The following is a 15,022-nucleotide window of genomic DNA, read 5'->3' as shown; positions in this document are numbered from 1 at the left end:
TATTATTATATTCTAAATTAAATAAAAACTATTAAGTTCTGTGGTACGAAATATACAATTTGGTTACCTCAACTGTATTCACCAATTCAACAAGCAATTACTGTGTCTATTGTGTATCATACTCTATGTACTTACTATACTGGGATTACCAAGAAAATAATAATAATAATAATAGTCCCTATCCTCAGGAAGCTTCCATTCTATTTATCATTATCAGAATGTTTTAAGCATCAAGTAAGAACCAGTCCAAAGATGATCAGTGTCTCTCCCTCTGACCCAAAATTAATGGAAAAAGGAAAAAAAAAAAAGTGTTGTTTTTTGTGTGTGTGTGGTTCAAATGCAGTCAACAGAACCATGTTTATTTTTTGAAAGGTTTGATTTTGACCTTTCATGGTTTATTATAGATATTGTCATCCACTGTGGAAAACGACTGGCAAATCTTTAGATGACACAAAACTTCCATGGCTTCCCACTCCCCCCCCTCCCCCCGAGAATTCATTTCTGAGCACAATTACCCCACCGAATAGTTTACTACATTCTTGTGTAGGACACAATCCAGAAATTTTTCCTTCAAACATAGTTAAAATGTTTTTTTTAAAGAGTTTTGTCAATTAGAAGATGAATTTCTAGTTATCTGGATCCCTCCCATTTCTTCCTTAGTAATCATTTATTGAGTATGGAATAGAGAATGCAAATTTGCTCAACAGAATGGAAGCAGTTTGAGGGCAGGGCTTGCTCCATCTTTTTTTTTTTTTTTTTCTATCTCCAGTCCTAGCATAGTGTCTGGGACACAGTAATTGATGCTTAGTGAATGAATAGCTTGATGATGATCCTAGATTTTAATAACAAAGGACCAAAACAGAAGCGAATGTCAATCACTGAGCTTGTATTCATTTCTCTTCATTCATTAAATACTTGTGATATGCAGGGTGCTCTCCTCAGCACTGGAGATATAGAGGATAAGGATAAGGATTTCATTGGTTCAGGAAGTTCCTAGAGGAGGAAACATCTTTTCAAATCAAAACTATCCGTAAAAATTAGAGTTGCCCACAAAAAGCAAAACAGTCCCTGACCTTGATCAATCAATCCACAAGCACTTGTTAAGTATATGCTGTATCAGGCACTAATGCTCCAATCCAATAAACACTTATTAAGCACCTATGATGTTATTAAGCACTGATGAGTCAATTAATAAAAAGAAAGGCAGTCCCTGCCTTCAACAAGATTACAATCTAACGAGGGAGTTGTCCTTCAGCAGTTTTTCAATCTTATCCAACTTTTTATGATTACAATTTGGGATTTTCTTGGCAAAGAACTGGACTGGTTTGTCATTTCCTTCTCCAGCTCATTTTACAGACAAGGAAATGGAGGCAAATAGCATTAAGTGACTTGCCCAGGCTCACACAGCGAGTAAGTGTCTCAGGGGGAGGTAGCACACAAAAGAAAGAAAGAAAAAAGGGGGAAAGGATGGGACATCAAGGAGCACCTAATGCAGGAGGAAAATGGAGGTACAACTTAATCTTGTAGTTGTCCTTGGAATCTTCTAGACTTTCAGACACAAAATAAATGGACTGGAAGACCTGGTCTTGATAGGGCTGGACCGCATAAATGCAAAGTAGTGTGATCTGAGTGTCTAGTTTCTGCCCTACATAAAGGAAAGCCTTGAAGGGAGTTTGGCATTCTATCTTCCAATCTCCACTCAGAGGGGACAGGATCCTGAGGGAGGTGGAGTATATTGAGGTGAGTTTAGTAGTGATGAGCTTAACTTAAAGGAGGAATTTTGTGGAGTTGAAACCGGACAAGTTAGCAGATGCATTGTGGAAACCCTATGCTAAGGGGGAGGGGGGATATAAAGACCAAAGTTACCTGACCTCTGCCCTCAAAAAGCTTACATTTTTAGTAAGGACTCCCAAATGTACACATTTAGGCATATATGGCATATATAATGATACCTTGATACTCAGCATTAAATGGTTAGAGAAAACTCTACCGGTGACAAAAATGGTGAATACAGAATGAATTTTTTCCATAAGGAATACATCTCCAGTCCGCAGCCTAACCATCCCTTCCCACTCAATACTCAATTCCCAAAGAGGTCAAAACAGGCCTTCCAAGAATAGAGAATCAAGCCCAACCTAACTGGGCTCCTCCCTTCTTGACAACTCATTCAATCCCCTTCCCATCTCATCATCTGAACTACCTTGGGGGGAAAGCATGATGTGAAGGCAGAAGCTACGGTCCCATGCCCTCTGCAGCCCAGGACTCTGCAGCTTCCCTAGGCTTGGGGCTGCCAGGAGTCCCGGTTCCTTTACCGCCAGAACCTCCATCTGGGCTTCTAACGTTGCTCACGCCACCTCCATTGCCGCTGTTCCTGTTGCTTTTCTTCCTATTAAGCACACAATCTGCGCCATACCCCTTCCAGTACTACCGTTTTGGGAACCCAAAGTCTATATCCTGCAGCCACATTGTCCTGCAGACCCTATTCCTTAACCTGCTTGCCCTCACACATAACTTCAGGTTTGTGGGCTCAATCTGACAATTCTGTGCATTTGGCTGAGGGTGATAGCAGACTGGATAGCATGTCTGGTCAACCTCCCATCCCACCACTCAACCAAGACAACCACCAAACCTGACGAGTGCCGAGCGAGCGTCAAGTGCTGAAGCATTTTTTTTTCTCTTGGAAATGTGTCAAATACCAAATTCAACAAGTTTCTAAACAGACGAGGTAGCAGTGTAGATGCAATGACTCCAGAAAGTTGGGGAAGGAGGTGCTCTAGCAACTGGGGGAACTGAGAAAAGCCTCAAGCAGAAGAGGACCCTTGAGCTGAGTCATAAAACAAATTAGGAATTCTAAGAGACTGACATCAGAGGGAGAGTTTGCCAGACATCAGATTATCCTTGGCGGGTGGGTGCGATTGACAGTTCGTTAAGTCAGGTAAGCAAGGAAAAGATATGCTTCCTCCTGTCTACAAGGCACCTACCAGACTTGCCTACAAAAGGATGGTGACTGAATCCCAGCTGTCCCTTTCTAGGTTTGTGAAACTTTGCCAGTCTCTTTGAGCTGGAGAAGGAAATGGCAAGCCGCTCTAGTGTCTTAGCCAAACACTTTTTTCACCATCTTATACCAGGTGCCTTTGCAGAATCCCATTTCCTGATAGGATGGAAATCTTGTGGTTTTGCTATTAAAAATTCTAATGTCTAGGTTGCAAATTCAGAGCTAGAAAAAACAATAAAAGACACTACATTGAACCCTCTAATGTTACAGGTATGGAGACAGAGGCATAGAAAAGTGAAGTGACTTGCCAGTGAGTATCTGAAGCAGAATTTGAATCCAGGTCTTCCTGATCCCAAGTTGAGTATTTATTGTAAAGAAACTTCTAAATATTTTACATTTGATAGTGCCTTGAACTTTTCAAAGAACTTTCCCAATTGAATTTTCTAATCAGACACAGACAATGATCTCACACGTTAGAGAAGACAAGTGGTATCCTGGGGTCAATGAACGTTTTAAACAATATTTTGAATACATGTATTTCAATAAAATTGGTTTTCTTTGTACTTCTGTGTGTTTTGTTTTATACATTTTAAAACATGATTCTGAGAAAAGATCCAGCAGTTTTGCTAGACTGACTGCCAAAGGGGACTAGGAAACAAAAACAAGCTTAAAAATCGAGGGCAGAGACCATTTTCTGGCTTAGCAGTGTTTGGCACACAATAAGTATACAGAAAATACTTTTTGATTGATTGAATGATTGAGGAAGCTGAGTCCTTGAAGTGCCCCTACAAGGTCCTCCAGCAAGCTAGTCAATCCAGGAACACTGAAAAGATTACAGGATTAGGGGTCAAAAGTCCTGATTTCACCCTGATTCTACCTCTCATTGCTCCAAAGGCAAATGACTTCAGTTTGCTACTTAAAATGAAAGGTTTGGACAAATGCTATCTAAAGTTCCATATAGCCATAGATCTAGAAGCCTCGTAAAGCAAGGCTTTTCCTGAGATTAGACAAGTCCTACATGCTCTGGAAGGCACGTTCATCAGTTTTCTCTCCTTCTCACTTTGACTTTAAGCACGCTTTATCAAGCAAGCCAGAACACAAGCCATTTGACCCCAAAGTCGTTGTGGTTCAGCCTTATCAAGACCAGGTCTTCCAGTCCATTTATTTTGTGTGAGAAAGTCTAGAAGATGCCAGAGTTTGTCTCTGGTGAGTAGTGACCTTTGGGGAGGCCAGAAATGGATTGTTGGGACATCCCAGGAAGGTGAGGGAGAAAAAAGGCAAAGAGAATCAACATCAACAACAACAACAATTTGCCCCCAAATGGATGTAACCCAATTGAATAAGAAGGCAGGATATTCCTTCTACAACCATGATCAGAATCAGGTCTACTATATTTCATGATGAACATGGGTGACATTTATACAGAGATTTAAGCTTGACATAAAAGGCCTCCGCAGCTCCATAAGAAGATACTATAGATATCATCATCATCATCATCATCATCACCATTTCCATTTTACAGTTGAGAAAACTTAAAGCTCAAGTTAAATGATTTGCCCTCCCTTTCTTCTTCCTTTCCTCTCTTCCTCTTTCCCTCTTTCCTTCCTTCCTTCCTTCATTCTTTTCTTTCTCCCTCCCTCCTTCCCTTCTACTTTCCTTCCCTCCATTTTTCCTTTCTTCCTTCCTCCTTCCTTCCTCTCTCCTTTCTTCTCTCCCTTATGTTCCCCTTCCTTCCTCCCCATTCCTCTCCCTTTCTCCCTTTCTCTTTGTCTCACTCCCTCTTTCCTTCCCTTTCTCTATCCCTCCCTTGCGTCTTCCCTCCCTCCCTCCCTTCCTTTCTCCCTTCCATCCTTCTCCCTTCCTTCCTTTTTTCTATCCTCCTTTCTTCCTCCCTTTTTCTTCCCTCCTTCCCTTCTCCCTTCCCTCTCTCTCTTCCTGACTTCTTCCCTCCCTCCCTCTCTCCTTTCTTCCTTCCTCCCTCCCTCTTTTCCCTCTTTCCTTACACAACTATTAAGTGTCAGAATAGGATTTAAAATCAGAGTTTTCCCAACTCTAATTCTGCTAATTCCAATTATATTGGAAGTTATAAGAAGCAGTGAAGAGAGAAAAAAGTGGGCCTGGAGTCAGGAAGACCTGACTTCAGATTTATCCTCAGATACTTCCTAACTCTACGACCCTGGGCAAGTCACTTAATCTCTGTTTGCCTCAAGTATAAAATATACCTACTTGTTGGAGGGAGCTGTCCCAAAGTAGGCCGCCTTGAGAAATAGTGGGTTCCCTCTCACTTGATGGGGACTAAAAAAGAATAAACTACCATTTGTGGGATATATTGTAAAGGAACTTCTAGATATGATTAGCTCACTGCTGGTCCTCTTTGAAAGTGAAGGACCACTACCACCAAGAAGAAGAAGGATCTATAGTTCCTTCCATCTCTGAAGTTCTGTCATTTTGTAGGAAATGATATAGGCAACATCTCTTGAGATAGCCCATTCAACTTGGGGATAGTTTTTAATGAAATAAAAATTATTTGTCATGTTTTTCTGTTACGAAGCCTCAACATGACTCTTTGAAAGTACTTTCTATTGTTCCAGGTTTTTGCCTTCTGGAGGAAATCAGAAAAATGAATAAATGACCATCTCTTCCTCTATACATCAAATCTTCAAAGACTTGAAGAACAGATATCAGGTCCTTCATGAGTCTTCCCTTCCTAGTCTCAGTAGTGGCAAATTTTGAGACATGACCAGTCCCTTTAACCAATCTTTTGTTTGCCCATCTTTGCTCCTCAGGATATCCTCCAATGTATCAACATCCTCCCAAAACCACGACGCTAAGAACTGAACATAACACTCCCGATGGGGTCTGATCAGAACTGAATGCAGAGGGAGTAACATATCCCAATTCTTGGAAGTTTTGCCTCTCAGTACAGCCCAAAGCCTCATTAGCTTTTTTTGGCTCAAACATCACACTTCTGACTCACATCTATCCTCTAAAAGTGGTTATCCAACCTGCGTCTGAAAGCTTCCAACAGAGAGGTGACTACTTCCCTGCTCTTCCAGTTTCACTCTGTGACATCTCTTGACATCCTATGCCTGGAATGCTCTCCCTCTCTAATTTGTAAAATTCCTAATTTTCCTCCAGGATCAGTCCAAGTATTCTCTCCTTCAGGAGGTCTTTCCCAGTCTCTGAGCCTGCTAGTGTCTTCCCTTCTGAAACTAACTCCTTCTACTTTATCTTGCAAATATTTGTTTATATATGTTATTTTAACCATTAGAACGCACGCTTCTTGAGGGCAGTGTACATTCAAAAGGGATAGACAACACATAAATAATTGTGTACATATAGGATATATACAGAATAGCAGATTCAGAACTCGACTGGGATTCTTGTTCCTGTCTTTCTTTGGATATGAATGTGCTGTTACCACATTTTGCTTTGGAATTATTCCAAGTAATTCTCTCTCTGCCCCCAATCCCAACCTTTACAATTCCCCATTAGAAAGGGCTCTTTCATTTTCTCCCCTTCGACTGGGGACACAGAAAACATTCTTCTCTATTTTTTCTGCCCTCCTCACTCTAGGACCTGGGACAGTGGTCAATAATCAGTTGACAAATAGGACAGGTTTGAACGTGAACTTCACCCTGATTGCCTCTGCTTTCTCAAGCATGATCATAAATTAAAGCCATCTTCTTTGCCATTCTCCCAAGGGCATCCTGGATTTTCCCTGTTAGGTTTTCTACTTGCTCATCTCTCAGAGGTTTACTAGACAAATACAATATTTTGTCTGGATTCTATCACCCCGGGAAGCAAGGGCACTAAATGGTGACAGAAAGTCAGTGGATATAAGTCAGTTTGAGTCACTTAGTACTTGAGCAAGTTACTTCTTCCTGGGTTTATATCACACTTCAGACATTTACTAGAGTGTGATTGTGAACAAGTCATGTAACCAATCACTGCCTCAGTTTCCTCATCTGTGAAATGGGTGATCTAACTCAGTGATTTCCAAGGTCATTATTCTAAGGCCATCCCTTCAGTCATTAAATCTATGCTCTCATGACTTGAGATGAACTAAATGCAATTGAGCTTTATTATATCACTACTATGGGCAAAGTATTTTGTTAGGTCCTTAGTACAGGCTAAGGATGACAACTGGACCTGTTATTTAGTTGATTAAAAAACTCTCATGTGAGAACTCTCCCTCTCCCAAGGCAGGTCAGCCCTTCTCTACAGCTAGAGTTTTAGTGAGTTGCCCAGAGTGCTGAACTGTGGTTTGTCCAGGTTCACTCAGTCAGAGAAAGCATTTGAACCCAGGTCTTCTTTGCTTCAAAGCTAGATTTCTATCTATTATGTCATACTGTTTCTTATAGGTCTTAGGGGTTTTCTATCCCTAAGACAAAACAAGGCAACAGTAATAAAAAGTTGTACATTGCATTCTCTCTCTCTCTCTCTCTCTCTCTCTCTCTCTCTCTCTCTCCCTCTCCCCCCCACTCTTTCTCCCTTTTTATCTCTCTATCTCTCTGTCTCTCTCTTCCTCTCTCTGTGTCTCTGTCTCTCTGCCTCTCTGTGTGTTTTTGTCTTTGTGTTTCTCTGCCTCTGTGACTCTGTCTCTCTCTGTTTCTGTCTCTTTCTCCCTGACTTTTGTCTCTGTCTCTGTCTGTTTCTCTCCCTCTCTCCCTCCCTCCCTTTCTTTCTTTCTATCTCTCTATATCTTTGTCTCTATCTCTCTGTCTCTTTGTCTCTGTCTCTCAGACACACACTCTCTGTTCTGTCTGTCTGTCTGTCTTTCTTTCTCTGTGTCTTTCTTTCTCTCTCTCTCTTTCCTCTACTTCTCCCTCCTCTCTTTCAACTTGAACCATAAGAAAGTCCCTTCAATAATACAGATTAGCACCTTTTCTTTTTTGATTTATGGAAAATAGCCTAAAACCCTGAATGTTAAAAATTGTTTTTAGATGTAATTGGAGGGAAACAATGGTTTTTAAACGTATTGAGGCTGCAGCGAAAGAACTCTGGGAGATGACTAAGAATCATTACATTGAATTCCCAATCCCTCTATTTTTCCTGCCTGCATTTTTGATTTCCTTCACAGACTATTTGTACATTATTTCAGAGTCCGATTCTTTTTGTACAACAAAATAACTGTTAGGATGTGTATCCTTATATTGTATTTAATTTATACTTTAATATATTTAACATCTACTGGTCATCCTGCCATCTAGGGGAGAGGGTGGGGGAAGGAGGGGAAAAAATTGGAACAAAAGGTTTGGCGATTGTCAATGCTGTAAAATTACCCATGCATATAACTTCTAAATAAAAAGCTATTTAAAAAAGAAAGAAAGAAAGAAAGAATAAACTTATTGAGGTTGGATTGAGGTGGTCCCTCATAGTATCTGGGAAAACTATCAGATGGCACTGGTTTAGCTGCAAGAGCTGACTTCCCTAACTTCCTTTAAGCTCCATCTAAAATCCCACCACATACAGTAAGCCTTTCCCCACCCCTCTTAATTCTAGTGCCTTCTGTCTCTTAATTATTTTCTATTTATCCTATGTCTCTCTCTCTCTCTCTCTATATATATATATATATATATATACATATATACATATATATATGTATATATATATAATAGGCTACATTATATAACCTATAACTATTTAGTTAGCTTGTGCTTATTTCTTTGTTCTATTTCCCATTAGATTGTAAGCTCCTTGAGGACAGATTGATTGTCTTTTGCTTTTCTTTGTATCACCAGCACTTAGCACAATGCTTGACACATAGTAGTCATTTAATAAATATAGACTACCTGATTTACTCACTGAGCATGTGAGGATAAATGGGTTGCTATACTAAACCAAGGCACTAGGGGGCAATCAAAGCTTGAGCTCCTCTGCCCATAAATAAATCCAAATCACTCTAGCTCTCATTTCAGCAAAGGGTCCCAAGCCAAACCTACTGACTGGGTCCTCGTTTGGGCCCTGATTGGAACAGAGTGAATGTAAATAATAATTGTTCTGTTTTTTAGGAAGACTCCTTGAGCATCTACTGCTCCAAGATTGATTACTTTTTTTGTGTGTGACGAGACAGAGAAGTCCCTTATTTGCCCCATTTCTTTCTTATCTAACCTTGATCATTGAATGGGTGTTGCCTCAGTCAAACTGAAATCTGTTAAAGACCTTGGCTTAAAAAGGACAAGCTCTTTCACTGCATCCAGGGTCATCTCCATCTTGCTACTGGACCCAGATGGCTCCTAAGGAAAGAGTGAGGCTGGTGACTTTGCACAGAACTCCCTCTCCTTCACTCAAATCCAATTCACTTCACCTCCCTGATATCATGGTCCTCTTAGAAAATGAAGGGCAAACAAAAACAACAACGATAAATTAGATTTTATTTTCTTGTTGTTTTCCAGGGATGTTTGTCTAGGAATACAATTACCTATAATAACTCATAAATCTCTTGTGTTTCATCCCCATCCCAATGACATTCTACTCTCTTTTCCAAGTTCCAGTTATCAGAAAAGCATTCAGAAGTACATTAGTGAATTCTTTACTATCATGAAAATAAAATAAATGATGGTGGCTTAAAACAAACTTCTGACCAATAGACAATATGCCAGTTCTAGGAAGATACAAAGCCTCAACTTCCTCTATCTGATATTTTATTTAGAATGGGTTTTCCTCAGCCCTTACTCCTTAGTCAACTATATAGATAGAAGACAGTTATTCCTCTGTCCATCCCATCCTCTCCACTGCATCCTCCAAAGGCATTTTGGTCTTCTAAAGAACAAAGAAGAACCTTTGTTTAGACTCACAATGTTGGCATCCCACTATCCAATTTTAAAATGACTAATAATCAAAACCTTTATCGATTCTTCACTATCCTTCTGTTTTCTCCAGATATAATGCTGGTGTTTCTTAGAGACTCAATGTAGAGGGTTTTTCAGTCAAGTGTTCTAGGGACCATTCTTAAACTCCAGAAGAAATAAGGAAAGAAAGAAAGAAAGAAAGAAAGAAAGAAAGAAAGAAAGAAAGAAAGAAAGAAGGAAGGAAGGAAGAAGGAAGGAAGGAAGGAAGGAAGGAAGGAAGGAAGGAAGGAAGGAAGGAAAGAGTTAGAAAGAAAGAAAGAAAGAAAGAAAGAAAGAAAGAAAGAAAGAAAGAAAGAAAGAAAGAAAGAAAGAAAGAAAGAAAGAAAGAACATAGAAAGGAAAAAGGGAGGAAGGCAGGGAGGAAGGAGAAAGGAAGATAGGAAGAAAGAGAGGGAAAGAAGGGAGGGAGGAAGGAGAAGGAAGATAGGAAAAAACAAAAAACAAAGAAAGAAAAAGAAGGAAAAGAGGGAGGAAAGAAGAAAAGAAAGGAAGGAAGAATAAAAGAAAGGAAGGAAGACAGGGAGAAAGGAGGAAGGAAGACAGGAAGAAAGGAAAGAAGGAAGGAAAGAAAGAAAGAAAGAAAGAAAGAAAGAAAGAAAGAAAGAAAGAAAGAAAGAAAGAGAGAAAGAAAGAAAGAAAGAGAAAGAAAGAAAAAGAAAACCCTTAGGTAGGAAGCTGAATGGAACCAGCTATTGTAGTTCCTGCCAGGGTTTGTATTCTTTCCTGAACCTCTCAGTCCTCTCCATTAGCTGAGCTCTTTCTTCTCCTTCCCTCTCCAATTTTATCTTTCCTTGACATCTATAGAAAATGAGAGTGAAAATGATAGCTAGCAGCTGGAATGGGAGTAGCTTCAGATAGAAGTTACAGAAGCTTCTTGTCAGGATCATATAAGATAAGTTGTGTAAATCTCAACATAAATGTCAGCAATTATTATCCTAACTGGAAACCGCTTCTATTTGGAAGAGATCAGAAAAGGAGTGATTTCTCATGTCACTAGAGAAAACTAAATAGTCAATCTCCAATTACTGGGTGGCAGTAAGTTGGCAATGATGACAGATTATGATATAATGGGGGTAATCAAAGATATAGTGCAAGATTAAGGAATTTTGGGAAGGCAGGTACATTGATGCGCCATTATGGGTCAGTCATCCTGGACTGAAGCTGATTTTATCTAATTAAATTACAAAGCGTCTGCCCTAGAGTCAGGAGAAGCTGAGTTCAAATACAATCTCTTATTAGCTGTGCAAGTCACATAGAGAGAGACAGAGACAAAGACAGAGAGAGACACAGGAAGAGAGAGACACACATTGAGAGAGACAGAGACACAGAGAGACACAGGAAGAGAGACACACTGAGACAGAGACACAGGGAGAGAGACACACTGAGAGACAGAGACAGAGAGACACAGAGAGAGATTAAGGAGGGGAGGGGGAGAGTGGAGAAGGAAAAAGTGAATGAGAAAGGAGAGATGGAGGAAGGAGGGAAGAAGACAGGGAGGGAAAGACAGGGACAGAGAGAAACAGAGAAAGAGATGAAATAGGGAATACAGCTCTTAAATTGGTTTGGAAAATCAAGCCAGGTTAAACTGCTTGTAGTTTCATAGCTTGGATACTGTAGCTTTTAACAATGTTTTCAGTTGTGTCAGACTTAAAGATAGCTGAAGACTTCCCCCTCACAGGTTACCTTGCCCTGCTTGTAGGAAGACATGAAAAGATAAATCCAAGGGGATATGTGACTGAAGGTTTGGCTTAAGATCATAAAATCCTGTATTAAGAGCTGGAAAGTAACAGGGGCCATTGAATCTAAAAGAGGGGGAAGCCAAGACCAAGAAAGGTTAGAAGAACATCCCTTGTCACACAGCCAGTGATGTGTGAGGCAGGATTAGAATTCAGGGCTTCCTGGCTCCAAGTACTGTACTTGAACTAAGAGGCTGGCTTCAAGGTATAGATTGGGTCAGTGCTGTCTTTGATACTTTCCAGCTATGACAAATTATCCAACCTCCCAGAGCCTTAAACAATTCTTTCAGCCTGTTCTATTAATCTGAAGGTGCTTTGGAGTTTTCTTTTTTTCTTCTCTGTCTCTGTCTCTTTGTTTCTTTGTCTCTGTCTCTGTCTCTGTCTTTCTCTATCTCTGTCTCTGTCTCTGTCCCTTTCTCTCCCTCCTTCTCTCCCTCTCTCTGTCTCTGTCTCTGTCTCTCTCATTCTCTCACTCTCACATTCTCTCTGTCTCTCTCTTTCTCTCTCTCTCTCTCTCCCCCCCCCCCCTCCTCTTGCCCTCTGGATATAAGGACCCATCTCACTTTTGAGCAGCTCATTTCCTCCCAGCTTGTAACAATTTCTCCCTGAATTTCCTGCCAACTGCTTCACAGGCAAAACATGTTTGATGCAAAACAATGGATCACTTTGGGATAAATCAAACCCTTAATAAAGCCCGGCTGCACTTGGGCAAGGCATTCTGCTTCTGAGGGCCTCTCATGGGTGCCAAATTATTGGGGGGGGGAGGAAAAGGTGGGCGCTTCAGTCTGTGAAAGGAGCAGACAGATGGAAAACATGTTTTCTTTGAGGCCAGATTACCTCCATGGAGGCCTCATGGTCTTTTCCCATGCAGTCCCTCTGAAATGCCTGGAGTTGGATTTGAGACTAGAGGTTGGCAAAAGTTCAGAGTAGACCTATGTTTGGAAGAAATGAGAGATCTATTTTGCCCAGAACCTCACACTTTCCTTGGAGGGGTGCCATGGCCGCCCACACGCCCTTGTCTTTCCCAGTTCCTGTAGAGAGAAAGAAAACGAGAGGGAGATAGAGATGGAGGGGTGGAAGAAAGGTAAGAAGGGAAGGGGAGGGAGAAAGCTAAGAAAGAAAGGCAAAGGAAAAGTAGGAAAAGGGCAAGGGAAGAGGAAGAGAAGACAAGGTATGGCAAGGGAAGGCACCAAACTAGGTGCTAGTGCTGGGCATCTGATGACAAAACTGAAGTCATCTCTGTTCTCAAGGAGCTTACAACTGATCATCCAATGCAATATATATTTTGTATTTACTTTTCTATATCCAAGTCATATTTCTTCCAGTGGCTTGCAAGTTTTAATTCTTTAGTCTTTAATAAAAGACTTTAATTCCCACTTCTTAGGATTCCTAGTTTCATTTAAAGCTTCACTCTAGCTTCTCAGCATGGCTTTTCTTTTAACCTTTCCTGTTACCCCAAGATCTAGTACCTTTCTTTGCACAAATTACCTCTTATTTGTTCTGTATATATTTATATACTGTATATTATTTCACCTATCAAAATAGAAGTGCTTTGAGGTCAGGGACTGTTCTGTTTTTCCTTTTTTTCTGTTTATTTGTTTATATTTTTAACACCTAGCATAGTTCCTACCAAAATAGAAGGCATTTAATTAGCAGTTATAAATTAGCTGTTTGTTCGATTGAGAGGTGATTTGGATTAATAAATTTACAGAGAAGTAGTTTCTGAATCAGAAAGATCTGGGTTCAAGTCCTCCTACGTGACCCCAGGCGAGTCATCTAATCTCTTATTGTCCCAGGAAAAACTCTGCGACTTAAAGATGATGGGAAGATATGATGGGAATTTCCTCCATGGGAGTTCTTGCTACACCAAAAATAAAAAGGTCGTCCCCAAGCAATTATGGAAAAAACTTGTAGAATCACAACTTTGGATTTGAAAAGAATTTTAGAGGCCATTGAGCCCAACCCTTTCATTTTACATGTCATAAAATTGCAGCATGGAGAGGTTGAGTAATTTGTCCAAGTCACATGGCTCCTAAGTGTTTAAGTCTTTATTATGTTGGTGAAGATTTGGCTAGAAAAGCAGGTTGAAGTTATATTTCCATTAGCCACATGATCTAGCCCATTTCACCCTTGACTGATCTTGACTCTCTGCCTTCTGTCTCCCACAGGTCTACATTCTCTGATCAGTGCTGACTTTCTAGATCTATCTTTCCATTCTCCTCTTACCCAACTTACTTCAGTAGCTAGAATGTAGCTCATCAACACATTCAGGCTTAGATCTTATTAGTTATTAGGGTGTAAGATTTATTCTTTTCTTCTCTCTAGGCCTATTTGTATTTTCAGAAGGGCTAACATCCTAATAAACCTGGTTTTAGCTCTTCATTTACAAGAGATAGACAGACAGACAGATAGATAAGTGGATAGATAGGGAGTTAGGTAGATAAGGTAGATTGATAGATCAATAGATAGATAAATAGATGGATGGATGGATGGACAGATGGATAGAGAGATGGATATAGAAGATAAAAATATTTCAGGGAGGCTTTTTCATAGTCCTTTAAATCATGTCCATACAGTAGAACCAAATTAAGCTAGGTTTGTATGGCAGACTCCATTTGGATGTAACAATTTGTTGTTAGCATAGCAGGGCTATTTTATTCCAAGGATTTTTTGGTAGGGCTCTTTTGGGGGGCTACAGACAGACTCTATCCCAGCCCTTTCCCCATAAATTCACCAAGACCTTTTTACATCTTGATATAGTTATGGATTTTAGGTATATTAGACTATGGAGTCCATCCCCTTCATTGTATAGATCAAGGCTAGAGAAGGGGGTAATTTATGATATTATAGACATAGGATTGGAAAAGACCTCATCTAATCCATACTCTTTTGTTCTATAGAAGAAGTAACTAATACCAAAGAAGAGCGGCAACTTTCTTAAGGTAAAACAGCTTCAAGACTCAAATCTAGGTCTTCTGATTGGATATTGTCTCCTTCAGGACTAACTCCCTTAAATTCTCCATAATTAGATCCCACGGAGAATCTTAAAACTATGGATTTGGACTTGGAAGGAGAAGATTTACTCTAATCTTTTATTTTGTGGTTTCCTAATTAAGAAGGTTGGTCAAGAGCTCTAATATATCTGTTTGAGTTTCCCAGTTAGTATGAAGAGGGCGATGGATTAGTTGGCCTATGACTAAATATATCTGTGACTTATAAATCATTGTGCTCTATGTGCCTCAGTTTCCTTAATTGAAAAATGATAGCATTGGACTAAATGACCTATGAGCTCCTTTGAAGCACCATGTACCTCCCTATGAGGAAATGAAATCCACAGCACTAAAAGTAATTTGTGCAAGATGACCAGAACCAGGATTTGGACCCAGAACTGACTCCAACTCCAGCATGCTTCCCACTGCATTACCCCATATACCAAC

Source organism: Antechinus flavipes, chromosome 5 (genome assembly GCF_016432865.1).
Source record: "Antechinus flavipes isolate AdamAnt ecotype Samford, QLD, Australia chromosome 5, AdamAnt_v2, whole genome shotgun sequence".
NCBI lineage: Eukaryota > Metazoa > Chordata > Mammalia > Dasyuromorphia > Dasyuridae > Antechinus > Antechinus flavipes.
This window is presented reverse-complemented; position numbering follows the sequence as displayed.